Source organism: Nestor notabilis, unplaced genomic scaffold (genome assembly GCF_000696875.1).
Source record: "Nestor notabilis isolate BGI_N333 unplaced genomic scaffold, ASM69687v1 scaffold1753, whole genome shotgun sequence".
Classification (NCBI taxonomy): domain Eukaryota; kingdom Metazoa; phylum Chordata; class Aves; order Psittaciformes; family Psittacidae; genus Nestor; species Nestor notabilis.
The window spans coordinates 67,431-95,293 of NW_009923123.1; the positions used below are offsets into that span (position 1 = coordinate 67,431).

The 27,863-nt window shown below is 43.0% G+C and overlaps 1 long non-coding RNA gene across 1 annotated transcript in view; it reads right to left on the reverse strand.

Annotated features, from left to right (window-relative positions):
• Window positions 1-27,863, reverse strand: part of LOC104403724 — a 113,497-nt gene that overhangs the window by 9,450 nt on the left and 76,184 nt on the right. Inside the window, exon 3 of the long non-coding RNA XR_719899.1 lies at window positions 12,163-12,195. This is a non-coding gene — a long non-coding RNA (uncharacterized LOC104403724). The remainder of the gene's footprint in view (window positions 1-12,162; window positions 12,196-27,863) is intronic.

Here is a 27,863-nt window from a genome sequence, read left to right on the forward strand (position 1 = left end):
CATGTGAAACTTTGTGGTATAATTCAGCTAAATGACTTTTTTTTTTTTTTTCTTAAAAAAACCAAACCAAACCAAACCAAACCTGAAACCCCAAAACAAAACAAAAACAGTAAAGCTTAACAGACTTGTAAAACACTTTTAAAAACGTCTGAAGAGTTTAATCAGAGATCTTACCACACAGACACTGGTGAGGCTGTGTGCTGGCAAGTAAAGCAGAGTATTTAACTTTGAGAGCTGAAGTTCTGGGTTTAATTTTCAGTTTCAGACTAAACAGCAGGTCTGCAGCGCAAGGCAGGGCGACGACTCCTGAGCAAACCGGGGTAATGGAAATGCTTTCCTTGCAGACTTTACTGATTGTGTAACCATGGAGCACCTCTTTGTGCAGGCAAAAGCGCAAAATCAGAGAAGTTTGTGTTGGTTTTAATAAACTGCCCCCCCATCCCCTTTTTTTTTACTGCAAAGAATTCTGCTGCTATTTTATTATGTAATGCTGCAGGCTAAAAATATATCCCTAATTTAAGCCATCTTGACAATGAATCTACAAATACCAGGTAATCCAAAAAGGGTAGTTACGGTTTAATGACATACTCTTCTTGTCATCTTAGTATGTTCAACTCCTAAAGGATTTAGAGTTATGCATTTAAAGATTTTTTTCAATTTCTTGAATATCTCCACACAACCCGGTAGAAAGGGCGATATAGTATGGTCCTCTTCAGCACAGAGCAGCAACCCAACTTCTCAAGCTTCATACGCACCGCGATCTGTCCTCCCACAGGGCAAAGCTTTTTCTTTCTCTAAGCAAAGACAGTCTGATTGAAAATGAATAGGGCTGTCCAACTTAATCGATAGTGATTATTTCCTTTTGATTATAGAACCTTTTATGGGAGTTTCTTTTCCATTTGAACATATCTATATTCTCCAATCAAATCAGAAAAGGCATCCTGAGGGAAACGTGTGTTCAAAACGTGTTTTCTTTTAGGACTGAGACACTTACTGCAATTTACACCTCAGTGTTAATCTATTCTCCTCTTCCTAAACATAAAAAAATACTAATATAAATTACAGTTAATGTTTCACTGTATAACATAGTTCTCAGGAGACTATTAAAGCAATGGGTGAGCTGCCTACCATACTGTAACTGTCTCTTTGCTGCTCTGATTTCAGTTTCCAGATTTTACCTCAAAATAAGCATGAGAATCATGGAAGGGGAGGGGGTAAAAGCCATTCACTGCCTTGAATCTGAAATCTCCCAGGTCCTAGAGCTCACATGTCCCTTCCTTCCAGACTCAAGTCTGGTTTCAATGGAGCTCTCATTTTTCTTCCCACTAATCCTGCCGTGAGATCAACCATTGGTAACTCTGTGAGAAATTAAATACCAGGATGTGGGAAATCTGAGATCTGAATTCAGGCAGAATGTGGGTGATTCATTTTTTTATTTCTTTCCTTCTATTTTCCCATGATGTTGTGTGGCAAATAACTCTCCAAACCTGGTATCAGACATCAGCCCCAAGCATTTGACTATATTGACAGAGCAGAGGCAAAGCAAGAAATATATTAGCGATATTATATCCCTTTTTAATACAAGCAACAGTGATTTCTAAAGAGAGATTTTGGCCAACATTTTCTGAAAACCTTCTGGCATTTCCAGGATTGCCTTACAATGGGATCAGCAGCAGAACAACATCATGGTGGTGCTCACCATCTGCTGGAGCAGACTTCATAAAGAATTTACCATCTGTGGCACTGGGATCCCAGTGAAACAAGATCCACAAGACAGTTTGCTATGGCGATGTGAGTGTTACAATGCCCAACGGCCAGGCAGTCATTTTGAATGGCTTTTTTTCTTTCCTCAGAATGAGAAAAGCACATTTATTCATTTAGGTCCTGTAAGGATGAACTTAAGAAGCTCACAAATGTTAGGCTGTCCACAGGTTTAGGTCCTTCATGCACTGCTTGGCAGAAAATCACCTACATACTCCTATAGCCTTCAACATGAAGTATCTAGGAGCGTAATTCTCACTGCATAGTCTACTAAGAGGCTGTGATACTCCCAAACTTCTTACTTTGTCTATAAAACACAGCAGCACCATGCTCACAATACCCAATGAGCATTCAATGACTATGAGCTCTGAATGGCCCCCAAGACAGTAGTCTGTCTGTCACAACCAGCGCTTGCCATCTGGGTTTCCTCATACAATGACAGCACTGAGGGACAGCACAGTAACAGCACCAATGGAAGTGATACGGGATGGAAGCTCAACCAGGAAAAATGGGTTTAGAGTGTCTAACATAATTTTATTTAGCACTGATTTTTATGAATCCTTTGTCTGGGTGGTCCTCTCTGACCCGCAAGGGAGGAGGCATACTCGTAGATCTGGCCTATCCATCCCAGCCTTAATGTTTGTCACAAGCTGATGGGCTGCCCAGGGCGGTGAGATGTCACCCCAGAGTATCGTGGCAGCACTGATTTCAAGGAACCAAATTCACCGAATTCCACAAATGCCCCACTGTGACTGACAGAGTAGCTGTAAAATGCTTCTTTAACTTCTATTCGAAGACTGCTATTTTGAGCAACAAGGGGACCTTATAAAATTCCCCATATGTCATGCAAAACCCAGAATAAAATATGATATTGCCTTCTTATTGCTTCCGTCCAGAACATGTTTAAAGATGTAAATCAGTTAATAAGAGCTGAGCATACTGCTTTTTTCCCTAGCCAAATCTTTTTTAACAGTGCTGGTATGCAAATAATGTAACTGACTGTCCCAACAAATTATTTAACAGATAAAAAATGTATTTTCATTGGTCTTAACTTTGATTTTCATTGTGTTTACCTCCATTGCAGCATACCTCATTTTTAACATATAATTTGCAACAGAATTTACACCGTCCTGAACTGGCATGGCAAAGATGTAGCAATTTCTAGAACTGGCAGATGAGCTGGGTTGTAGCCTTGGAGTATCTGTTAATAATAGTTATGTCAGGAAATAGGGCGTCTTCCAGTGACTTGAGCTGCGTGTGGAGGAGCAACGATGCTAACTGTGGCAGATGCAGAGCCTTTATGAGAAGCTCAGGAACCAAGCTCTGAGCAAAGAGCACAGCTTTCTGACACACCTCATCTTTGCTGACTAGCATTTTGATTATTTTTATTGCTGTAAGTCCAGAGGCTGATCATTCTGGTAGTTTCAGCTTTCTGGATATTGTTCTGGAAACATCTTAAAATAATCCAGTTTCTCAGAGGGTAGCCAAGTACTGCCTAGAATCCTGAATGTCTGTGAAGTCAGATACTCAAATACTACCAGCACAGACTCTTGCTACTCTTGGACATCTTGGCCCAAATATGTACCATATGTATGCAAAAGTAGCACTGTTTAATTTACTCTTGACTGACATTTTTTTAAACACTGTTCCCTGGCCAGCCATCTTCTTCAATGGTGTTTCCCAAGCACATGTCACAGCCCCTTCTCTTCTGGCTATCATTAGTGAGATTTCAGTTTGTGTCAAATCAGAGCCAAGTTCTGAACTGGATGGAGTACCTCTCTCAACAGCTTCCGTGGCCACAGCCATGGGGTCAAACACAAATCCACCCTGTCCTCAGCCACTGCATGCTCGTCTTGGGCTTCTCTCCCTGGCACGGAGGGGAGAGGGAAGAGATAGGGAGAGGGTGGAGAGAGCATTGCTGACTTAGGGAAATGTTCTAGCTTACCCCTCTGGCCTCCCGTTTCTGCCATTAACTGCAGTGCCTGCTCCAAGTGCTATGTATGGAGAGGTTCAACAGCTGTAGTCCATGAATGTTTATGTGTGCTTTTAGGGACAGGTCTTGCCCAGCACAAAGGGAAAGATGAGCAGCCTGAGAGCATGTCTGTATTGAATGGTCAAATGTGTGACAGGCGCTGCATTCAGAAAGCTGCCCCCTGCTCGAGGGTTTGTCTCAAGGGAATTAAATGCTACATATTTAAACAGTTATAACAACCTTTTCTTGCTCTTGTTCAGAGCTGAAGGCTCCTCCTGTATTGGGCTATGCCGTGGCACTCCTGCTCTTCGACTGACTCAGAAACTGGTTGACAAGGACATGACATCTCCAAGCAGCACATTGCAGCAGGCAAGACTCTGAACCTTCCAGACAGTCCCTGACAAGCCATGAAGCACAAATATCTTGCTAAATCCGATTCCTTTCTAGTCACAACAAATTGTGACTGTGTGCACTCTTGTAACTCCCTTACTCAAGAAGCGAGCATCAGCACCTCAGTTTTAGCAGAAAGGGAATCACGGCACTGGGAGACTTGCCTAAAATGGGACTTGCACACTGCAGTGCTCAGTGCTAATGTCTTCTAAGGAAGCAAGAGGCTTACCTGGCACAGTGCTGACTGGGGCACCTCTGCTCCTTAGGCAGCATATGGGGACAACAGGGACAGGCACCTCAGCCTGCCTTGTAGGCCACCCAAATACTGGATCTCAGCGAAGGCTATAAAGGGTTTCCAAGTCCCAAATAACTTGAGACAGGAGCCTGTGGGTCAGCTGCTTGGCAAGTGCTTCTTGCTCCTGCAGTAAAGCTAATGCACCTGCTGACTTAAGGAGGAACTAGGCAGGTAGGGATCTGGGTATTTAGTGACTTTCTCCATTAAACATCCAACTTCTGCCTGCAGGGAAACAGGGCTACCTGTGCATCTGCTGGTAAATCACAAATATTGAGGGCTGGATTACAGAGGTTATTTGAGTATCTACTGAAGCAGTGGTTATGATGCACACTTAAATGCTTAAACTACCTTTGTAAAAACCATCTGCCTGTTCCCTTTGTGCTCTCCATGAAATGGTGGAAATGCTGGGTGAGCTGTTTCTAGATTGTCATTACTGATAGGTACTCACATGAGCTGTGAGCAAAACCAATTTTTATAGAAGTGATCTAAAATTGGTTTGTGGTAATGGCCGTGAGGCTCCAATGTTCACTGTGTGAAACTGGACTTGCTGGCAGTCTTTGCCACCCCAACACTGAGAGCAGTGTGAACCTACCACTATCGTAACAGAAACTACAAAAATGTAAACAAACCTGCCTCACAGAGCAGAGACCCCCGTCTTCACATCACTGCAGGTATTTCTGAATTCTGACTCTTTAAAAGTAATTCTTTAAAAGAATATCCACATATATTCCTGTTCTGAAGGTATTTTTTTCTTTCCTTTTCTTTCCTTCCTTCTGGTCACATAATATCTCGACTTACTTGTTTAATCTATCTACAGCCAAATTTCTAGAAGCAGCCATCTCAACAATATTCCTCTACCATAGCTATGTAATAAATGACAACCACAAATACTTAACGCCTTGGAAACCTGAATCTTACACTGATTTGGGTATTTAGGTGTAGCCTCATTGAATTATGTTATTCAGAGTATATTCAGAAGTTAACACACAGTAAGGTGTGAGTAAGGTATCACACAATTTGCTGCCAGTAATACCTGGCTTCCTCTTCTAGTCCTCATTCTTTAGAACAGGTTAGTGCTTCATCTGTTCATAGAACAGATTTTTTTGGGTTTTATTTCAAAAACTGTGCTGTTTGTTGTTTTTGGTTTTGTTTTGGTTTTTTTCCAGTCATCAGACAAACTTTTCAGTCTCCCTGTCACAATAAACCAATCATAAAAGAAGACTGACTATGTCTTCCTTTGGAAACCATATCATGCAGTTGCCACCATTTTGTGCTAGAAGGAGAAAAATGGTAAGGGCATAAAGCTCAGCACCCTCCACAAGTCTCTATTTATTGCATCCATAAAGAAAGCCTGAGACTTTTCTGATTTCCTTGAATCAAATGCAAACCTCTCCCAGAGCAATGGTAGGTCCATTCCTGTACTTCAGGCATCCACCTAATTTCTTAATAATTCTGTCTGTAGTCCACACAGTTGGTATTCTAATTTTGTCTCTTTCATTTTACACCAACCAATCCTTACAGGTTGCTTCGAATATAAACAGCAGGAACTGGTAACAATGAAACATAATTTTCAAATTGGAGCCATTTTTCATAAGAGTTCCCATGACATTATTATCCATTTGTTAAAGTGATATTTTAAAATCAGAAAAATGTTTCCAGAACACTCAAAGGCAAAATCTGGAAGGATTTTGCAAAGTCAAAGTGTTCAAAGGCCCCGAATCAAACCCTATTTTGATTTAAAAAACTCAGTTCCAAGTGATCATAATATTGTGAAGCTTTGGAAAAACAAAAATTCCAAGGACACCTATGGGGAAAAGGGTCAACAAAAACATGAAGCTATTTATGCAAAACCTCTGACCAGTTCCAACAAGCACTGTCCCGCCCCACGTGGTGGTGGTGGGAAGCAGGGCACTGAGCTGGAGGGCCCACAACAGGTCCAGGGCTCAGCCCCAGTGTGAAACCTTTGAGCAGCTCCAGTGGGACTATGATGCACATGGGAAGGGAGGTACAGAGAGTCTGCTGATGGAGCTGTGATAAACACTTGCTCAGCATGTGTTCATAGGGTACCAAGAGTCTCAAGTGCATATAAGATGTCCCCCACCACTGCCTTTGGGAAAACATTCAGTATTTGCTTTAAAAAAAAACAATAATAAAAGAATGGTAACTGAGACTTTCAGAGGATGCTCTGGAGTGGTGTATATAACACGCATGCACTTACCCTACACTGCAGCATAAAATTCCACATATCATTGAAAACTAAAGTTTTACCTCTGGGATCTGACAACTTTTTGACTCGCTGTATCAGGAAAACCAGAAAAAGTACACGACACACAACACACCTTGCAGGATGCAATGGGACAAACAACAATTTGAGGCACCACATCAACCTCCAGAGCAGTTTGCAATGTTTCTACAGCCAAGGCTCAGTTGAGTAAGGCTGCAAGGACAGGCTTGGACAGTGGCATATGCTCTCTCTGATGTGTATGTGCACCTACTTGAGTGCAAAGGATTTGCCATCATGCCTGTGAGACTGGAAGCTTCTTTTCAACCTACTGAAGTGGATCTCCGGAGTATTTCTACCACATTTCTGTCTGAGATTTCTCAGAAGGGCAAAAAAAAAAAGTAATCCACAGAATGTCTGAAGTTTGTGGAAGTGAAGATTTACTTCACAGCACAGAAAAGTGATGCAGCACGTGCACCATGGGCCTGCTGCATGTCCCAGTGCGTCAGACTTGCCACACAACCACAATGGGTCCCAGGCTCAGCTCTGCTCACTCTCTGCTGCTTTTGGGCTGCATATGAATGTGTGAATCACAGATGTAGCTCCTGGGCTGCAGAGCCTTACTGTGTTCTACATTGAGTAGGCATACGTGATGGATGCAGCTGGGGAACATATATAACTTGTGGTTGTGAGTGTATATATATGTGTGTGTACATATATATATATATTTATTAGGACTAATTAACATGCGTAACTTTATTGATACCAAGACTTAGAAATGAGTAACATGAAAAAAAAAAATACAGTAAATCTGTATTTTCTTTCCTATACAAAATTACACTTTTCTTTTCAGCTTTTATTCTTGTTTGGATTTGATCTTTCTGGACATTGTTTTAAAAGCATCTAATGTATTTGGCATTAGACACCAAAGTACACTTTGTTCACTTTGGTGTACTTTTTCTGTACACTTTTTTGTGTACACCTTTCTATATACACTTTATGTGTACTTTTCTGACTGTCTTTCAACTGGTATGCTGTCTTCCAGACTCAGATACAAAGGATTTGAGTTCTGCATAGACCTCCCAAAGAGATTATAAGAAGATTTTCAAAGGGCTGTTCTACACTCACAGTATTTCTTCCCTCCAGAATGATAAAAATAAAACATGTCCTGTTTCCAGAAAACTCTGATAGCTTTCATGATGTTTTCCTAAATATATCTATTTCCTTTGTATTACTTAAGAGTGTAACTCCCCCATATGGCTGAGTCTACAGCTGCTACAAACTGCTTAAAAATTAGGAAAACGGAGAAATTTTCTATTTGGACTGCTTATTTACACACCTCGGTAAGATTATTCCTGCATCATGGTTGTAAGATCTGGCTGTCATTCTTTGGAGACAGAGCAGATTTCAAAGGAGCCTTGTTTTTGAGGTTTAGGCACATATTTACGTGAAAGTGCTAAACTTACCAATGTCACGCAGTTAGGCTGGCTATCTTTTCCTCATTTTCCCAAGGAAGTGTGAGAGTATGAGTCAGTGATCATCACAAAGATGTGTACAGACCACAGTATTTAAAGGTCTGTATTAATGATATGGGCGTGTAGATTTCCAGTGTATTTTACTGCTGCCTTTACTGTCTGTGTGATGGTAAATCTTCAGCACTCTGGGGATGTTTGAAGGCATTGCAAAGGTTTATACAAGCATCTGTATGGCCCTAAACTGGACAGCAGATATCCATAAAGAGATTTAGAGCATGATGGAGTCCTGCACTATGCTTAAAATCTGGGAAACTGTGATGGGAACAGAGCTGTTACTCATAAAAAGAGAATTTTATCTCGTCTTGCTGCTTATTTTTAAAAATGACACAAACCCGAGAGGCACAGGCACTAGAATCACAGAACCACAGAATGGTTTCAGTTGGAAGGGACCTTAAAGATCGTCTAGTTCCAACCTACCTGACACAGGCAGGGACACCTTCCACTAGACCAGGTTGCTCCAAGCCCCATCCAACCCGGCCTTGAAGTACGCCTCCCAGGGTTGGGCCAGCCACAGCTTCTCTGGGCAACCTGTGCCAGCGCTTCAACACCCTCCTAGTCAAGAACTTCTTCCTTATATCTAACTTAACTCCCCCCTCTGTCAGTTTAAAGCCATTCCCCATTGTCCTGTCACTACATGCCCTCACAGAAAGTCCCTCTCCAGCTTTCTTGTGGCCTCCCTTTAGGTACTGGAAGCTGCTCTAAGGTCCCCCTGCAGCCATCTCTTCTCCAGGCTCAAGACCCCCACCTCTCTCAGCCTGTCTCTGTAGGAGAGGTGCTACAGCCCTCTGATCATCTTCATGGCCCTCCTCTGGACTACCTCCATGTCCCTCTTGTATTGGAGGCTCCAGATATGAACGCAGGACTGCAGCTGAGGTCTCACAAGAGACCTCCCTTGACCTGCTGGTCATGCTCCTTTTGATGCAGCCCAGCATACAGTTGCCTTCTGGGCTGCGAGCGCATGTTGAGCTTCTCACCAACCAACACTCCCAAGTCCTCCTCCTCAGGGCTCCTCTCAATCCATTCTCTTCCCAGCCTATATTTGTGCTTGGGATTGCCCTGACCCAGGTGCAGTACCTTGTACTTGGCTTTGTTGAACTTCATGAGGTTTGCACAGGCCCACCTCTCAAGCAGCAACAGTAAGAGTAATGGTGATGTAAACTAATGCTCACTGAAATCTTTGAGAAAACATCAAAAATTCAAAGTACAGGAAAGCGCTTGGGGATGAAGCCTGACCAAGAGTTTCTGCCACTTCTACCACAGCAGGCTGGGATAACACGCTCACTATCACACAGCAGTTCTCAAGTGTAACCTCTTACGGTCCCCACTGATGAAGAAAGGATACATTTCTAACTTAGTCCAGACTGCCACATGGTAAAGCCATCTGGGAGGATATTTTGAAGGAAACAGATGGAAAAGGAAGAGATTCCTCTGCATGCAGTGTAAGATTTACATTATCCTCCATGAACTTCCATGTAGTCCCCATGTTTATATAATTTATCACTATTTCCTTAGACAGCTCAGATTAGGAAGCCTGCATGAGCTCATGTTCTTGTTGTTAATTCTGAGTATGAATCTCCCTCCTTTAAAGGGAAATTCAGTAGTGTAAAAAGAAATCAGAGAAAGGCAACTGGACTTAAGTGAAACCCATCAGCATGAAGTACCTGATCGTCCCAGGAATTACACTGCTTTACCTCCTCCTTTCAACCTCAGGAAGACACTGTCATGAGTGCTTGCTCACAGTGATAATTTTTTTCCATGTACCCACACCCAGGAAAACCTCAATGTTGTGCTAACGTAAGAGTGGGAGAGTGGCCTGTTAAAACCAGAAAGGGTTAAAGACAAGTCAGTGATTTCGATGAACATCCCTGAGGCCAAGGATTAAAAAACAAGGCAATGTTCTCTGAGTGAAGACATGGCACACAAACAATTTAAAGAGTGCAGTTTCACTAGTTGTGTTGTGATGACTGGAGATTTCTAAAAAGCCCTCTCTCTACTTTCATGAATTCTTCTGTTCCTCCTCATTTTCTATACAAACATTTCCATTACTAATGGGAATGCCAAAGGGCCTCCTTATCTCTCTCTTTCCGTGACCACAGAGATGCTGTCGAGGCTTTGTGCAGCAGCGGCCGCGTCCGTCTGGCTAAAACACCCTACGGTATCCCCACTGGAATCACTGCTTTAGGAAAGTAGGGACAGGAGAATCCACACAGGGAATCCTGGTGCTTTAGTTTAAACGCCTACATCATTTCACCATCAATTAAATCTGTCATTACTTCATTCTGCTACCAAAAGAGGGAGTCCCAGGTCCCCTCTTTGTCCTCCCATGCCCCAGCCCAGCCTCAGTCCCAGACATTTCTTCCTCTCTTGCACTAGCGCTAGCACTTGATCTCTGGTCAAACAAAACACATACAGGGGTAAGTGCCTGTACAGATTGAAGACCTCAGACCAGCACACATGCCACTGGCAGCAATGGCTTGTGCCAGGCTAGGCTGCAGGCAGAGCAACTAGCTCTAGACCCCTTCATCCTGCTGACCCCAGCGGGGATGAGCTCTGCTACGTACCAGAGGAAACTGCAACATGAACCGTCTCCCAGGAGTCTTTGCCTCCCAGATTTGGCCTCCTTTGCACAGCACGGTTTAAGCCTCCCTGTCTCTCAGGTGCCACAGAAGAGATGACTGGCCTTGTGCCCACTGGCAGATTTACTACCATGTTGTAGTAGGAATATCCCGATAGCGGTTGTAACAGTTGAAGGATGTAAATGAGGCCAGGGAGAGGAAATACCTTTTATTAGAACAACTTGGTGTGTTTTGAATTGTGTGGTGTAGTCAGAAGGTTATAGACGGTAAGTCCTTGGGGACTGATGTGTTTCTTGCATAAGCTGGCCTAATGCAAGACATTACCTCTCCTTGCAAAACCTACCTCACTTGAAAATACTACTACATTTATCCTGTATGTTATCTCTGCCATTTGGAGACATTAATATTACTGCCAGTGCCATGGATTCACCATTGCTGTGACTGTATTGATTTCTTTTGTAGAAACCTGATTCCTGCACATGCTTTGGAGAGCTATATCATTTCACCCCTTCAACTCACAGCTAGGATGTTTTCTGTTTCTTATGTAACAGCTCCTAATTCAGATTACAGTTATTATTACACAATAATGTACATTGTACAATAATGTATTGAAACCATAAGTCAGAAAACCAGAAGTATTATTCTCTTCTGAAAGCAGACCTCCTTCCAGAACAGCAATGGACCCTTTATGCTCTTGACTGAGCATGGAGGTACAGCAGCACAGCCCACGGACTCTGCCAAGCAGTGATGGACCTGCTCCCATGCCCACAGTCTTTCCTCTGCTGGTATATATATAATGAAGTGGCATAGTTAGATTTTTGGGTTTTTTTAACACAGGGCAGGCTGGGGAAAGAAAATGGAGGCAACCATAAATGCAGTGTTTGACCAGTTTCATAATGCCTTGTGGCTTGCACTTTGTCCAAAGGTGTTAAAGAGGAATAATACAATCCAACAGAAAAAGTTCAAATGTGTTAGTCTTTATGATGGATCCAGTCTAGTTACCAAGTTCAGCCAATTTTATTGTGTGGATTTAGAGGCTCCTTCAGACCAGTGGGGAGAAGGTTTTTATACCTATGTCTCCTCCTTGCTGGAAGCAGTCCCCAGTTAACCCATGTTCAGGACACACAGACATACCTATCACATGCTGCGTGTGCATGTGCCTGCATTATCATGGCAAGATGGCCTCTGCAGAAAGAGCACGAAACAAGCACTCTCTGCTGCTTCCTCCTCTCCTTCCCAAGGGCCACTGCATAAACTGTTCTGGTGGTTGTGCCTACTGAGCCAACAGCTGTCCCCCAGCTCTAACGATTGATGTATTTCCCTTCATTCTTTACAGTAAAGGAGACCTGTTTAAATACGGAAGAATTATTTCATTTAGATTAGTCTAAAGAATTCAAATTAGCTTTTCTTACCTGAGCAGGCTTCTTCTGAACCACTTGTTGAGGCTGAAAAGTAAACAAAAGCACGGTGAGAAACTCATTGAGGTCACTTAACCGTGATTTCACAGATGGTGGGAAAAATGTTTTCAGCAATAGAAATAAAACACAAGCAAAGCCCACATTCAATTATGGAGTGATGAACATACCCAGCTCTCACACCCAGCCTCTCCTACACCTATCTGTGACATTGCTCTGAAGTAGTTCAGATTACTGTTGATGCAGAGCAGTATGTTAAGTTTGTATAATTAAAACCAAGGTGAAATCTAATTTAGCATCTTTCAGCTCTTCTATGGTACTGCTAGAGTTACTTCGCTGCACTACTTATCAGACTGAGAGTGGCCTGATTTTGTAACTAGGGTTTGTTGTCTCCACTTCACTCTCTTACCACACTTTCAGTTATGAGTGGAGTGTCCCACTGTGGTGAAGCCTTTCCCTTGGCCACAAACAGGAGCACAGCTTGGGCAGAGAGATGAGGTACACGTAACCCGATTTGCGAGCCAGGGCTTCCCACCTGATAAAAGCCATCCCTGCCAAAGCCAGGAGGCTGGGGCAGGCAGTGGCCTCAGCCCTCAGAAGTTCTGGTTTGAGATCTCTAGGTGCACAAAGGTGATGTTGCGCTGACCCTCATGAGCCTGTTGACGTGTTTTTGGGTATGCCCATCATCAGGCAGGTTGACTGTGTGAGCAGGGAGAGCTGGAGGCCATGTCCACCTGCCTATGCAGGACCTGGTGGTACAGCCAAGGGCTCCTCAGCAAGTCTCCCTTCTGGCTGCTCGCACCTGGTAATGGGAAACGTTGTCCCCACATGAGTCAGAAGACCCACCAAGGTACTAGTGTGCTTCAGCCCCACCCTGGGGAAGGAAGAGGAGCACCACATAAAGAACCAATACAGGCGCATTTAAAATACACCAGCACCACCCAGATGATGTGACAACCCTTGTGGGTGCTAGGAGCAGCATTGAACAATAAGACCACAGATAAAGGATGAAATCCTGACACCACGAGCACAAAAGGGCTTTTCTTACTTCAGTGGGGCAAAGCTGCAGCCTCCCTCCCCTCCCCCTGACTTTCTGTTTTCAAAGTATATGAATTGCACTCAATGATTTTCTTCCTGCCCTTCCTTCCTGCCTGGTCCTAATCCTAGCCATGATTTTAGTGCCTCGCTTGGGCAGAAGCCAACATGCTGTCCCTCTGCATGGCCAAAAACCCAATTTTCATGACAGTGTAGTAGGAAATAACTGGAATATTTCTAAATAAGCAGTTTAGTGTAACTGGCCTTTCAGAGCAATATTTCAGTGGGAAGGATCAATGAAAATGTAAATTAAATGTAACTGATTCAATTCAGACTGCCCAACACAAGTGTCCCATTTTAACAAGAGATGCTTTGTTTATTTTTAGTCTTTTTCTAATTCAGTGGAATCCTATGGCTGTTATATTTTCGTGTCTGTGCCCCAGGCTCCAAGTTCTGCTCTCAAATAAATATGAGAAAAAAAAAACCCTATGTGATGACTGGGTCAGTCTTTAAACTTCAGGGTGGACCCTTTTCTTTTCCATTAAATTCCCTTGCAATGGAGAAGCTATTACCAAGGCACACACTTTACTGATGCCTTCTCCAGGTGGACTGCAAGCCCTGAACTCATTAATGGACATTTGCTGCCCTTGGACAAAGGAATGATTTGTTTCAAAGAAATCCTTTGTAATTACTGAACTCATTGAGCTCTTCAGTAATCTGCCACTGGTGCTTTTCTGCTTTATTTTCTTTTTTTGCCTGCTGATTACACCTGTACACGTGTTTACTCTCAAGCCACATGAAATCCACACACATTCTTAGAGGCTGACTGTTTTTTTCCTGCTCAGAAATCCCCATATATTTTTGGCTGTGCACTCTGCATTCATGTGACTCTCACACACTGTAGCTCAATGAAATCTTCTGAAAGAGCTGCCAACTCACCAAATTTTCCATGAATTAGGTCCTGACACTTCAATGAGAGGAAAGACAATGTCTGAAACAAGGCCAGCTCTGGCTTTCTGCCTAGTATGTGTCACAGTAATTCTACCAGCTGCCCTTCTACACAGCACTTCATACTTTTCAGACCACCAAAAAGCCCCTTGAATACTTTCAGTGATAGCTGGGGCTCGAGTTGCCAGCATGTTTTCCCAGCCTCTGGCACCCAGTGGCTCTGGACTGGACCTAGAAAGTTTTGTGTGTGCGTTTGTTTTGGTTTGTTGTTATTTTTATGAATGGCTTTCGCAGGGGACTCTGACTCCAGCACAATCCTATCCAGCCATTCATAAAAAGCAGAGGGAAAATATTGTACTTTGCCCAGTTGGAAACTGTCTCTGATACTGACCAAGGCTTTCAAGAATCCTAGTCATTTGAGACCTTTGCTATCGTAGTGCTTCATGTCGAGCGCTCCCTGGCAGTGCTTGCTGACTGCCGGATAGTTTTCCACTGGATTTGGGATCTGGAGTTCAGTGTGTGTTATGCTTTCTTCCTTAAATGGAAGCAGCACGGCTATGAAAGCTGGAAAGCAGGGCTCAGCCCCTCAGCTGGTATGAACGGCACACCCCACAGACACGCCGGGAGCTGTGCCCACCCGTGTCACGCTGAGGGCTCCAGCTTGTGGCTGGTGGACCCAATCAGGGACATACTGCGTTTCCTGCTGCAGGCCGGGAGAGCTCTCTCGATAAACGCAGGCTGGACAAATCCAGCCAGGTCCAGTCCTGCGAGGACTGCAGTGTTAGCTCACCTAGGTCACCCCAGACCAGAAGGCCTGAAGTGTATAGGGACCATGAGAAATTTCCCAAGCGCCCCCTTTCATTTATTTAACTGTTGTGGATGTGATGCCTTTGGAAACTTTTTGACACAGTGTAAATATAAACGCTAAGCTTTGCGTTCACTGAGTTAAGAGATCATTTCAGGGCTTCAAAGGAGACACCTCTGATTCAAAAGAGTGTTGCAACTGCTGGAAAGAAAGAGAATCTGTCTTGGTCATGGAAAAGACTGGAACCATAAAAAAGCCAAGGACAAGAGACTTAAAAGAGGTGCTTTGGAGCAAAATAAAGCTGTACACAAGACGTGAGTCCTGAACTCTTCAGGAGTCGGCAGAGTAAGATGGCAGACCTTCCTCTGCTCTGTCAGAGGCTCCCTCACTTATGTCAGTGATCATATGTCAGGGGAGCTTTGTGCAACACAGGACTTTCACATTTTATTTTTACCCTGTTTAAGAAACAACTGTTGTAAACTGAATGTGCATCTGCTGAAATACCACACACTTGAAAGAAAAATTCAGGTTTTTTTACATTATATCCACGTACAAGTTAACCTTAAGTCACTTTCTTAAACCTGTATGAGACAGAAAGAACAAGTGACAGTGTTGGAAAAACCCTGTGATCATGTCATTTAAATGTCTACCAATGCAAGAAAAAATCTAAAATACAGCAAGGTTCCTTTTGCCATGTTTAAACTATTAGGCACATGTGAGCTAAGGCAAAAGGTAATGATTTAAAACTTCAGGATAAGATTCCTAATTTTGAGCAGATAAAAAAATAAACCTCCTAATAAAGGAAGTACACAAAGGTTTTGGTGGTTTTATCTTTGCTGTAATTTTTGGATGGTCAAAGCCCAACTGTTTATATTCTACTAGAAACTTCTTCCACTCCTCCTCTGTCACCACATACCTCATTTTATTTTATTTTCAAATTCTGTTACTTTACTCTTTGTCAATATTTTAGATGCATCCTTATAGCCTACACAGTTACTGGTCAAACAATTTCTTTGCCTTTTATAGAGGAACAAAAGGGCAGCTTCATATGATGAGTCTATATTCATCTTGTACCAGTGTTCCAAAGTTGTCTCAAATTCATTTTGTCACACTTCTCATACACTGGAGTACTTCTTACCCTGTGACTTTTCATAGTGTTATAAAAATAAGGAAAAAGGGTAAGTCTATGTCAACTAGTATGAGCAATGCTGGAGCACATTTTTAATGATCAGAGATAAAAGCTCTGGTTTGAATGCAAATCATTCCCTGACTGCTGTGCCTGAAGCTCCAAGGGCAAGAGGCACACTCACAGCGCTCCTAGATTTTGTGTTTGTGTCTTCCTCTTCAAACTGAGTATTATGAAGATGTTTGACTGATGCTTCTTGGCAACAGTGATTCTCTTTTATTCCCTCAGTTTGACACAGACAAGACATTCGCATGGACGTAGCTCTACTGGTGAGACTAAATGACCATGATGGAAATTAATACCCAGTTAGGATGACATTTATAGTGCTGACAGCTCAGTGTTGTGCAGAAATCATTAAAATAATTTCATAGGTCACCCAAACACTTGTAGTTCTAAATTAAAAGATGAGTAAAACCATATTTAGTCTTTTTGTCTACACAGCCTTGAAAAATCAGGAACTTCATATTATACCAGTTGAAATCAATATAATCCAAAATAAATCATGTCTTCCAAGCAGTTCCATATGACAGCAGAGGAACTACTGTTCTGCCCTACAGCTTTAATTGGTTTGAGTCCAGCCTTTCCCTATCTCCTCCAGTACCATGATACAATGCAGCCTGCAAAAGAGCCCTCACCTCTGGGCAACAACTACTTTCAGCTTCATGACCATCTGCAGGATTGCATGGGATGGTGTGCCTGTCATTCACTCCTCTAGTCCAGGTATGCTCACAGCTTCCTGTAGAAACTCTCTTTCTTTCAAGGACATAGCAGAAATGTTTTTTTAGCCCATGAAAAGCAAGGGCGAGATGCCCCCTTTATCCAAGCAGGATTGGCTTGTATTTTGGAAGCACAGGTCATGAATTCTCATGCCTCCATTACATGTTTGCAGTCAACTGGCAACCGTGGTGTCTGTGTATGCACACTGCTGTGGGTCATTAGGATCTAACAGCAAAACCATCTGGCCCTTAGAGTTCAAAGGAGATTTCACAGTTCTCTGTGCAGTCTCATAAATGAAGCTAATAGTAATCTGTGGAGAATTTTGGCGAAATCTGTGGAACTTTTATTCTTTATTTTCTATTCTACTTGGCACTCCTCTGAGTTTTTAATACCAAATACAAAGTCAGGTCATTCAAAAAATATTTATTAGCTTATTAAACTGACCTCCCCTCACTGCTGCTGGAAAACCCTGCAAAATCTCAGGAGCTGCACCAATAATTTTAGCTGATGACAAAGTAAATAGTACTTCTATTCCACTTGTGGAGGAGAGCAGAAAGCATCAGAGTTTTCCAAGTACACAAAATGACTTTTAATAGTAGACTGGCAATAAAATCTTATATTCTAACTAACTGGCAAAATCAAAACACACTCCTTCAAATTACTCTTTTGGTAGCCTGAAAATGCAGGCCCTGGCACATATATTCATCCAGTCAGGTATGTATATACCTAATGGAAGTCAAACAACTGACTTCAGCAGGGTTAGGATTTCATAATGTTTTGTTTTTCGAAAGCTACCTTCACTACAAAATGTCTGAAAGTGACTACATTTGCAATGGGTTTATGCTCTGAGAGGATAAAAACCATGAAAAGAATGTATTAAAAGTCAAATTCTGTTTTCTTTTATGCTCATATAACTTACTTATTTTTCAGTTGCTTTGATTAAACCTTCCTCACAGAGGTAGATTTCCCATCATTACAGATCTTGTTAAATACAAATTTAATGGTTAGAACAGGAAAGGAAAACCTTTAATTTTTCTTCATCTGCTAGCTGAACTTCATCTGCAAGCAGAATACCCCATTGAGTTTATCAAGGATATAATCAAAATTCAAAGCACAGTAGCTGTTACTTCAGTACTCTTGATAGACGTAACCAGTATTGGTTACATTTCCATAGAATATTTAGGGTAGTGCAGCTTATGAAATATCCATTTCATGGGCCTTGTATCAGTGGTTCAATACCACAAGCAAAGTGTAAACTGGCATACTCAGCTAAAATTGATACAGTTTGGCAGCAGGAGGGTATGTTGTTGCTGACTGCTTTTTAGAGTCACTGCTGCTTTGTTGGGTTCCCCTGTTACTTTATTATCATCCATGATGTATTTGATAAGCTTTCCTGATGCATTTTGCTCAGCTTAAGCTCATCACCTTTGCATTTTTCTGTTAGAATACCAAGAAGCAATCCCTGCCTTTCAGAATAATTCTAGTACACAGTTCAGCATTGAGGTTTGCTTGATATGCACCTAAGGAAACATGAGCTGGCTCTTTTGTCTGGCAAACGTCATATGTATCTGTCTATTTATAACTCCATTCACAGACAGACTATTGAGAAAGCCAAATGGGACGCTCCAGTTATTCTTAGTTACAGCATAGGGAAAAAAACCCAACAAACCTACATTTTAGTAGGCAGAAATAAATCAGAAGTTATTTGCAAAGAATCCAAGCCCTCGTGATTCAGGAATATAAACGGATCAGAAGCTACTTAGCTTTATACCTTGCAGACTTCTCCAGACAAATAACTATTGTGCAACTGTTTATCTCCAGACTGTCTTGTCTGTTTGGATACAGCAACCTCTGTGTTCACCATGCATTTCTCTTGGCCCATGTGGAAATGATTTTTGGTCACCACTAAACAGGCTTGATTTGAATTGATGACCTGGAGGTGAAAAGCGCCATATCGCATTACCATCCGGTTCCAACTTTTGTTTTAACGTCTTCCCTCTCTTCTTGCTCAGTCACCTCCTGCCATACGAACTGAAAAAACAGGGGCAGTTCCTGCATCAGAGGCTGTTCCTGGCGGTACCACTGAGGGTGGCTGCGTGGAGCTTATCAGAGCTGCAGGACTGTCATCAGTGTAGACCTGACTGCCAAGATCTCCTGAATCCCCCTGAAATCTGCCCTGGCCTCCAGTGAAGTAACAGAGTAAATAGGGCAGTAAAATCTGCTGCAAAATCTGCTACTGTTTGGAAAGTGAATGCTGAACTTCAGTGATTTTGCACAAAATATAACTATTGTCAGGCAACATTTCTCTTTCTGGCCTTCTACATTCATTCTCCTCCACACTTCAAGGTCACAAAGACCTCATACTTAACTCATTCACTGATAGTGTCCTTGTGTCATTTTGAGACTGGAAAACACACACAGCCCATTTTCAGCAATATAGGTTTAGATACAAGCAGTCAAATTCATTTCCAGACCTATGAAAGGTTTTGCCAACAACAGGTCCAAGCCTATAGGCCCCTGAAGTGGCAGTGATGGAAAACAAGGGGCAAACTGCTCCACTGGGCAGCCCTGGGACCACAGCAATGTCCCAGCAGTGTCAGGTGGCCACTCTGCCCCCTGCCCCACGTCTTCGCCACTGTGATGCTGCAATGGCCAGCAGCCCAGAGCTGCACTTCTTCAGTGCACTTTCCTTCACTTACTGAAGGAAAATACCAGTGAAAATACAACATGCCCTTCCCTCAACCCTTGGGCACCTTCATGACTCTTCAAAGGTAGCCATTCAAGCTGCCTTGAAGGTATCAATTCAAGCCAAGAAGTCTCAGTGTCCTCCCTTGGGTACTTCCCAGTGGCAGCCTGTGGCGTATTTCTTCAGTTTAGCTGCATGCTAAAAGTGCAACCTCCAGAGGTTGTGCTTCCCGTTTTAGCAAGGCACACCTCAACCAGAGGAGGAGAGTGTCAGAGCAGGTGCTATATAAAGGCAGGAGGTGCAGTAGAACATGATCTGCCTAGAAAACCTGCAGACTTCACCTACAGGAGAAAACAATCCAGTCCAGGTCCACAGCCTGGCTTGCATCCATACCGCCTTTCCTGCTCCTGTACGGTGCTGTCTCTTCCACACTGCCTACAGGGAAGAGCCTGTGGGCTGTGCTATTTCCTTAGCCACATGTGAGCATCACGTTAGGTGGCAGAGGACAAGACTGTGTGAAGGAGAGAAAGCTCCCAGCTGCACAGACAGACTGCAGGGCAGTGCTTCAGGCTGTGCCCAGGCACTGTTCAGCTCACTGAGCACAGACACAACTTTAGATCCTGTTAGGAAGAGCTATCTGTCCCCTCATCTGCACAAATTAGGGTAAGGATACAAGGGATCTAAGCAGCCTCTTTTGCACAGCATTTCTGCTCTTCCAGAGATGTAAAGCATCTTGTACCAAGCTTATGTGGTCATCCTCAGGCACAGCCTGAAACTACTGCAGGAGCTTCCCTTTCCCATACAGCCCATTGCCTCCATGACCTCCCATTGCCCTGTAATTGCTGGGCAGGGTTTTCCTCCAAAGAAAAGGCACACAGTGCAAGGCAGGCCAATCAACTGTGCCTGGCTGATTTTCTGCAGCTGAGGATCTGGCCTCAGGCACTTCTCTTGAACTTCTTTGTCTGAGCAGATCCACTGGTAGCCACATGGTTTTTGTACGTCTGGGATATACAGATGTCTGATAGCTGTCTGTCTATCGAACAGATTTGATAATTATTAGTGCCTCCAGGACGCTGATGCTGCTAAAATTGTCCATCAGAGTCTGACCAGAGCCTGCTGACATCCTGGCACAGTTTTATAAAGAAGTCAGTGTCCAAAATAGAAATACACTTTCCATGTACTTGAAATATACCAGGGGCTTGGTGGCGAGTTGTTGTAATTAATCCACTTCCTGGCTTGATATATTTTGGGATCATTCTGGTGTGTGGTATGTTAAATACTGAACTCAGTTGTACTGTTATTTTTTAAATGGAAGTTACATTCATTATGTCCAAAGGCATGACTTGTAGGCACTTATTTGCAAAGCAGGAAAAAACTCCATTGCATTGCATTGCATTTCTGGTGTGCTTTTACCATTCACTCATTACTAGCAATTTCATCATTGCGAAATCCACATGACACAGTAACACATTTTAAAAGATGGTAGCAAAACAGTTCTCTCTTCTGTCTAGTAAGAACTCATTTAATAGATCGCAAAGTGGAAGTCTACAGTATCCTATTGTCAGCCTCTCAACAGCAGCAGAAATGTGAATACTGTCTCTGTACACACGCTTCTCTCTCTCTGAAAGAGAGAGAAAGAAGGGGGGAGAAAGGGAGAGAGATTCTGCTCTTGATAATCCTGGTGTAATTTTGGAGTTGTTCTATTTACGTCCCTGGACAGACTCTAAATTTAGCCCAGCCTCGGAGACATTTGACTGCAATTGTTACAGGGCAATTACCTGACTGTCTAGCTACATTTATTTAATAGCCTTTTGGAAGCTACATCTGACCTCAAGATCCTATTTGTTGCTTGGATCTAACAATGTGAACAGCAAAGGTATGTGTGTTAGGTATGCACACAAATCCCCTGCAGCTTTTTCATCATAGTACTGAAACCTGATAGCACATCCAGAATGCAGCGCCTGGAGCGCCCTGCCGCAGCCTCGCTCCCTGGTACAGCTTAACGTGGTTTCCTCGCTCACAGAGCTCCATCCCCAATGTGGAAAGTGGCCTGCCTTTAAGTGTTACAGTTGCTAGGGAGGGCTTGTGAACATTCTACCAAACCTAGGTTATTGCAGAAAATAGGACTGCTCAATATTTACTCCCAGTTCCTGGTAACTCTTCCATATTTTGTTGTTTCTGTTGCTTAAGTGACAAAACCTGATCTTTCATGCCACAAAAAGCAAAGCTAAATACTGTCCTTGGCTAAATTCTGCCCTTAGTTCAAACCAGTTGCAGAGTCTATCCAAAGAGGTTATCCAAATGCTATCCAAATGCTTCCACCTCCTACCTAGTTACATTTTATTGTGCTTGGAACCTATGTGGTTTGGGATGTGCCAAAAATATACTAGTTGGTAGCATCTATGGCTAGGTGGTCCTGGCAGCAGAGGTGAAAGCAGCTTGCTGGATGAAGAATGATAGCTGGCCTCCAAACACTGCTGCAATTGGCACAGAGAGACATACCTTTTCTGGGAATTAGGTATACTGGGTAGACAGAAGCTTGATTTGCAGCTAGCTGAACATAAACCACCTCTGTGAGATCAGGTATTATATTAGCACCAGACCACTTAAAGGCAGCTGCAAGATCATTTTAGCATTGGCAGCAATGCGGCCAAGGACACCCTCATACTCTACATATTAACAGGTATGGGAGCTACTGATGGTGTGGAGCAAGGTCTTTCTGCTGGTACTCACCAGGCCACTGCCAGGCACATAAATATCCCTATGTTCCATGCCTGTGACTGCCCAGCCCAGCCCCAAGCAAGCCTTTATCTTGAGAAGGGAGCCAGGGAGCACAAGGGTGTACCTTGAGGCAAGGCCCAAGGACACCAGAGGTTTCTGCGAGCCCACTGCTCTCCCAGGCAAACACCATGGCCAGCGAGGAGGCCACCAGGGAAAGAAGAATAGGATTTGGAGGAGGGGTAAACAAACAACAGTATGGCTTGGGACAGCGTGTGTGCACCTAGGAGCTTCTGGAAATCTTTGCTTGGTAGGGAACAGTCCTGGGAATTTCTGGTTGGGTTGCATAGTGGGAAAGATCCAAAGGGATGGAATGGAGGAATGAGAGTGGCAAGGAGAGATGGTGGGGAAGAGGGGGACCAAACGCACACCGCCTTCCCTGCTTGCACACAAGTGGGAGTGAGGTCTCTGCACCGCCCATTATGTGCAAGGAATTGAAAGGAAACACAAAGAAATACCTTATTCATATTTCTCTTTGTCCACCAATGCACACAAGATGGCTGTACTGTTGTCATATTTTTGGCTTCTTCTATGCTTCTTAGTGTGCATTACTGACATATTTTGGGGGTTTTGCGGTGTTTTATAGAGAGTGATTGCAAAGTTTGAGTAGAAAGACTGTTTTCAGGTACCAGTGGGTTTTTTAGATTTTAGGTTCAGATACATTTTGTAGGCTTTATGAGAATGCTTCATTTCCTCAGCTCACAAAAAAGGAAGAGAGAAATAGGAAGGCCTGGGACTGTGCTGCCTTGGGAGCAGAGGATAACACCCCTACCCGGAAGCAGAGAAACAACCTGCCATTCGAGGTTGATGACAGCAGGATCCGCAGGAACACGTGCTCTTCCTGAAGAACTCAAACCATTTTTCAGATGGCAATCTCTGCATAAGCAGGTCTGCTTCAGCTCTGTGGTTAGACAGTGCTGGTAGCAGTACAGCCAGGACATTCACTGTTGTTATACAAGCCCTTCAAAAGGGTGGGGGACAGTGATGGGATAAGGAGTTGCCCATGCCTCTTTGCTTCTCATCACCTCCCAGGAATGTCTGCCTTTGGGGATAATTAGATGCATTTATGTTAATAAGTATGTGGCCTTTTCAGCCATGTTTTTTCACTTTAATTCTTGCCTGCCTTTGCTGGCACGTGCCCTTAGCAATTTGTGGTTATTTTGCTCATTCAACATCATATAATTGTCCTTTATGACTGAATATATACATTTTTTTTATAGTTAAGCAAATACAGAGCTCATGAAAGTGATATAGTCTTGCTCCATTTTGCTTAGCAAATACTGGGTTTTCTTTTCTTCTTTCTCTCAGTCAAAAAGACAGTATTTTGCTAACTGTACACTGGTTTGCCAGCCCTAAACTGATGATTTAATGAGTCTTCCAGATGCATCACCACAGTTCCAGAAAGCCAGGATTTCTGTGAGATCTCCACATCAGGATATTATCAATAAACATCTTTACCTCAGAGGGAACCCCCCAATGTCACGTAAGCTCCATATAGTTCTCTGCTCAACTCTGTGGCGATCTCCTCCCTCCCCTTACTCCTAAGTGTGATGGGGCCCAACCTTTTGGTCTGGGGTTGGTTGAACAGCCCCTTACAAGGTACTCAAGATGTCGATGCTCAGCACCAACCATGACTTAATACATGATGACACTTCCTTCAAACACATGCTTATCCCATGACATGATGATCCCTGTGCTTGGATCAACTGATAGACATGAGATCATATGGGTGAAGAGCAGGATTCACACATCCTTGAAGAGAGAGCACAGTGAAAAGTAGGCTGCTGCCCTCTGCGCAGGATAAGGGCAAGAAATGTAGATGCAGGGTAGTTTTGCACTGTCGATAATTCTAGCAGGGAGGATGCAGCCTGTGAGCTTTAGTTTAACCAGCCCTGCTCTAGCAAACAGTTTGTCTATGTAAAATTTTGAAGCTTCACTTATAGCACCAGCCAGTAAAACCCAGAAGTGTGCTTTCTCCCTGCCTGTCTCAGCCATAATACACTCCAATCACAGGGCTGTCAATGTCCTGGGAGAGTCTTTAGTATGCAGAAGTTGTGTTCCTGGAAGGGCTTAGGATGCCAATGAACCACAGAGACGTTAGGAGCAAAATGTGTAATGCATTTGCTGAATAGCATCCTGTAAAAATACAGATACAGACAAGGGCATCTAGCTCCTGAAGACTACAGAATGAACCATTCGCAATCTGAACCTTCCTACTGTTAGACAGTAGACAAGGACAAACTTCACGCAGGAAAAGTTGAGAAGTGCCTGGACACCACCATGGTGAACATGTTTATGTATCTCTTCATCAATATGACTCATGGTGGATTTGTTTTGGTTTTGGGTTGGTTTGTTTGTTTGTTGTTTTCCCCCAAGTGCATTTTATTTCTGAATATCCTTTTAATCTCTGCAGATCCCAAAGTGATTTGCATACTTGAAGTGACAAGAGAACGTTATAAAGGGACCTGTTTCACTCTGCACTGCAATGCAGCCATTTCTGGGATGTTTTAACAGCACAAGACAGTGTGCTGGAGGGGCAGGAGGTGAAGAATAGCATATCCAATATACGTGGCAGGGAAGAAAGGATGTAATTATCCAAACTGGAATTTGGCCAGGACACTGAGGTCAAAACTCCAACTCTTTTGAAAATGCCATGGGAATTCTGGTGACCACAAGTGGTCAGAACCTTGCTTTTATATCTCATCTGAAAAACACCACCTCCAGTGACAGTTTTCTGGAGTACCATGCAAAGACATTCATCCTAAGTGAGTCAGAAAGAAAAGTGCACACCAGCACAGCAGCTAGGTGCCATTGGAAGTATTTATTTTGTTTCTCAGTTAGACTGTATAATCTCATAGCACTTGGGACACGTACATCCCCTTTCACAGCACTGGTGTATGAAGAGAACAGGACATTGCTTATGTTGGATGCATTTATCAGAAACTCAGATCACAACCCCGTTATTTTCAAAGCAGCAACACTCCTCCCATGATCATGTCATGACTTGACTTCTGTTGTCTAAAATGTGAATCACACCAAGTTTTTCATCTATGAGCAACTACTAACCAAAACAGACAACCTTCCATTTCACTATTAGCGATCTGCATTCTGCATGACTGAAGGAAACAAACTCATCACTGCCTTAAGAGACTGTTTAAAAATCACTGCCAGGTAAACAGCAACAAAAGAATACATACACGTTTTAGCCTACTTTAGGTTTGAAGTTATACAGCATCACTTTACATTTATTTTACTAAGGTGAAAGCAATGAGGACAGGCTAGCAGCCTGTGCATGGATAGTCTCTAATACTTATCAAAGCATAGCCAGGACGCTGTAACTCAGTCATGCATTCAATAAGTCAGCCTAGAAATTATGTCCATGTCTGTTCTTACAGACTTGGAGCGCTAATGTACTAAGGCGGCTTACGTCTTAAGACTGTTAATTTTTTATTAGTCTTAATTCTACAAATCAAGTTCAGCAACCTGCCTGTCCTGAACAGATTCTGCCTGGCACTCATTTCTCAGCTCCTGCTGCTTCTAGGGTAATTCTCAGATTCTTGACACCTGAGAGCTGGATCTAATGGCAGTGCCTCCAGGCACTCAGATGCCGGTAGCCCTCCAATAGGTCATGAATCCAGCATGTATCATGCTGGATTGCGTACCACAGTCAGCAGTGGAACCAGGAGTAATCAAATCCTCTGCTACTGGAAACAGGAAGAACACCAAGGCTGACTTTTCCACGCTGTCCAGCAAATGTTCGCCCAGCTCCTTCCACCATTCCTTTCTTCCCATGGCACTGCACAACTCTGGGACAACAAGTAAGGAACCCAGCAAGTGAGGCAGAAAGCCTCCGGGAAACAAGACTGTCATGTAACATTGGGAAAGGCAGGGCAGTTTACTGTCTCTGCATTAGATACTGCACAGCTGATTCCCTCACTTGAAGAATGGGTGCTCCAAACATGGAAGACTGACAAAAGGTAAGCTGTGAAGAGGCCCAGAGAGACAAAATGCTTCATCACAGAACACGTCAGTGTCAAAAACATTACTGAATGCAGGTTTCTTGAACTGGTCTAGACCTCTATCACAGTCCTCATGTTTAAAATATGACTCAAAAGATTAAGAGAGTTTGTCACCTTCATTCAAATGCCATCCATAGGAAGGAATCCCTCTCTGGCCACAAATCCTAAACAATCTATAGCAGACCTTTGCTTGTGACAGACTCCGATGGCCCATCCTAAACAGGAGGTCACATCAGATAATCACATCATCCCATCTGGCTTTAGCATCTGTGAATCAAGGGTCGGATACTGGAGTCACTAGTTTAACAAGGGAGAGCTAGTTTGCCCCACAAGAACTACTGCCAGGAGGGTTACTTTTTCACAAGCATTTCCTTACACAGCAGGAACATGCGTGCATGTGCTGCAGAGAAATTAAATGGTAAATTATGATCAAGGAAAATTAAAGGAGTTGACACAAACTCCAGTAAGACCAGATGCGCATAATTAGAAATCTTGAATTTGTTTGAACAATCTCACAGAAGCAAACCCAGCTCAAATCCATCAGGTTGGCACCATGAGTAACTGCACGCAGGAGAGCACAAGACTGCGGCACTTGAAGAAAATGAATCTTGGAGGTTCTACAGTGTGAGCCAAAGTATGATATATATAGGTCTTTCAGCTATAAAGTTACATACAACGTACAAATATGCTGCAATGCCTGTTCAGAAGAAAATTAATATCAGTTACCAGTCTTTGTGTTAGGCAGGAACTGGTGTTGAACACACTTGAGAAAACAGCATTAAATACATAGGATCACAAGAGATGGCTTTCACTCAAAGGAGACAGAAGTGACACTACATGAAGTGTAAGCCATCAAACCTAACAGTTTATATCCTTTCAACAAAATCTGAACCAAAACTGTGATTTTTGCCTGACAGTAACCAGGCACAGACTGTCCTATTTTCAAATCAAAATCTAGTTAGCAGAAACACAAGTACATTTGCATCTGATCTCACTGTTACAAGCTCAAGTGAATGTTTGTCTGCCTTGCTGGACATATACAAGTATGACTTAACTTGTCACCCAGATGATTTTTACTGAAATAATAACAGTAATAATATGAATATTCCATATTCATAGACTAACAGACTGGTTTGGATTGGAAGGCACCTTAAAGTCCAGCCCCATGGACCCCTTCCAACAGACCAGGTTGCTCAAAGCCCCATCCATCCTGACCTTGAACACTTCGAGGGATTACTTACTTGAGCCCTTTAAAGCAATTGAACTTAATGTTAAATGTTTTCTCCTATTTCTTTTCTGCCACTGCCTCTTCTGTGGCTGCATCTTAACCACACACAGTGTCCACAAAATTAGAAAAATACACAGCAACAAATACACAAATACGAGCCACCTCTTGCTTGTTGCTTTACTCAGTTTACTGTCCTCTCATTGTTTTACTTTAGTTGCTGGAGCTTGATACCGTACTAGTTTTCCTCAGTCAGTTCATAATATCAATTTCCCTGAAGGTCAGAAACAATACTTCAG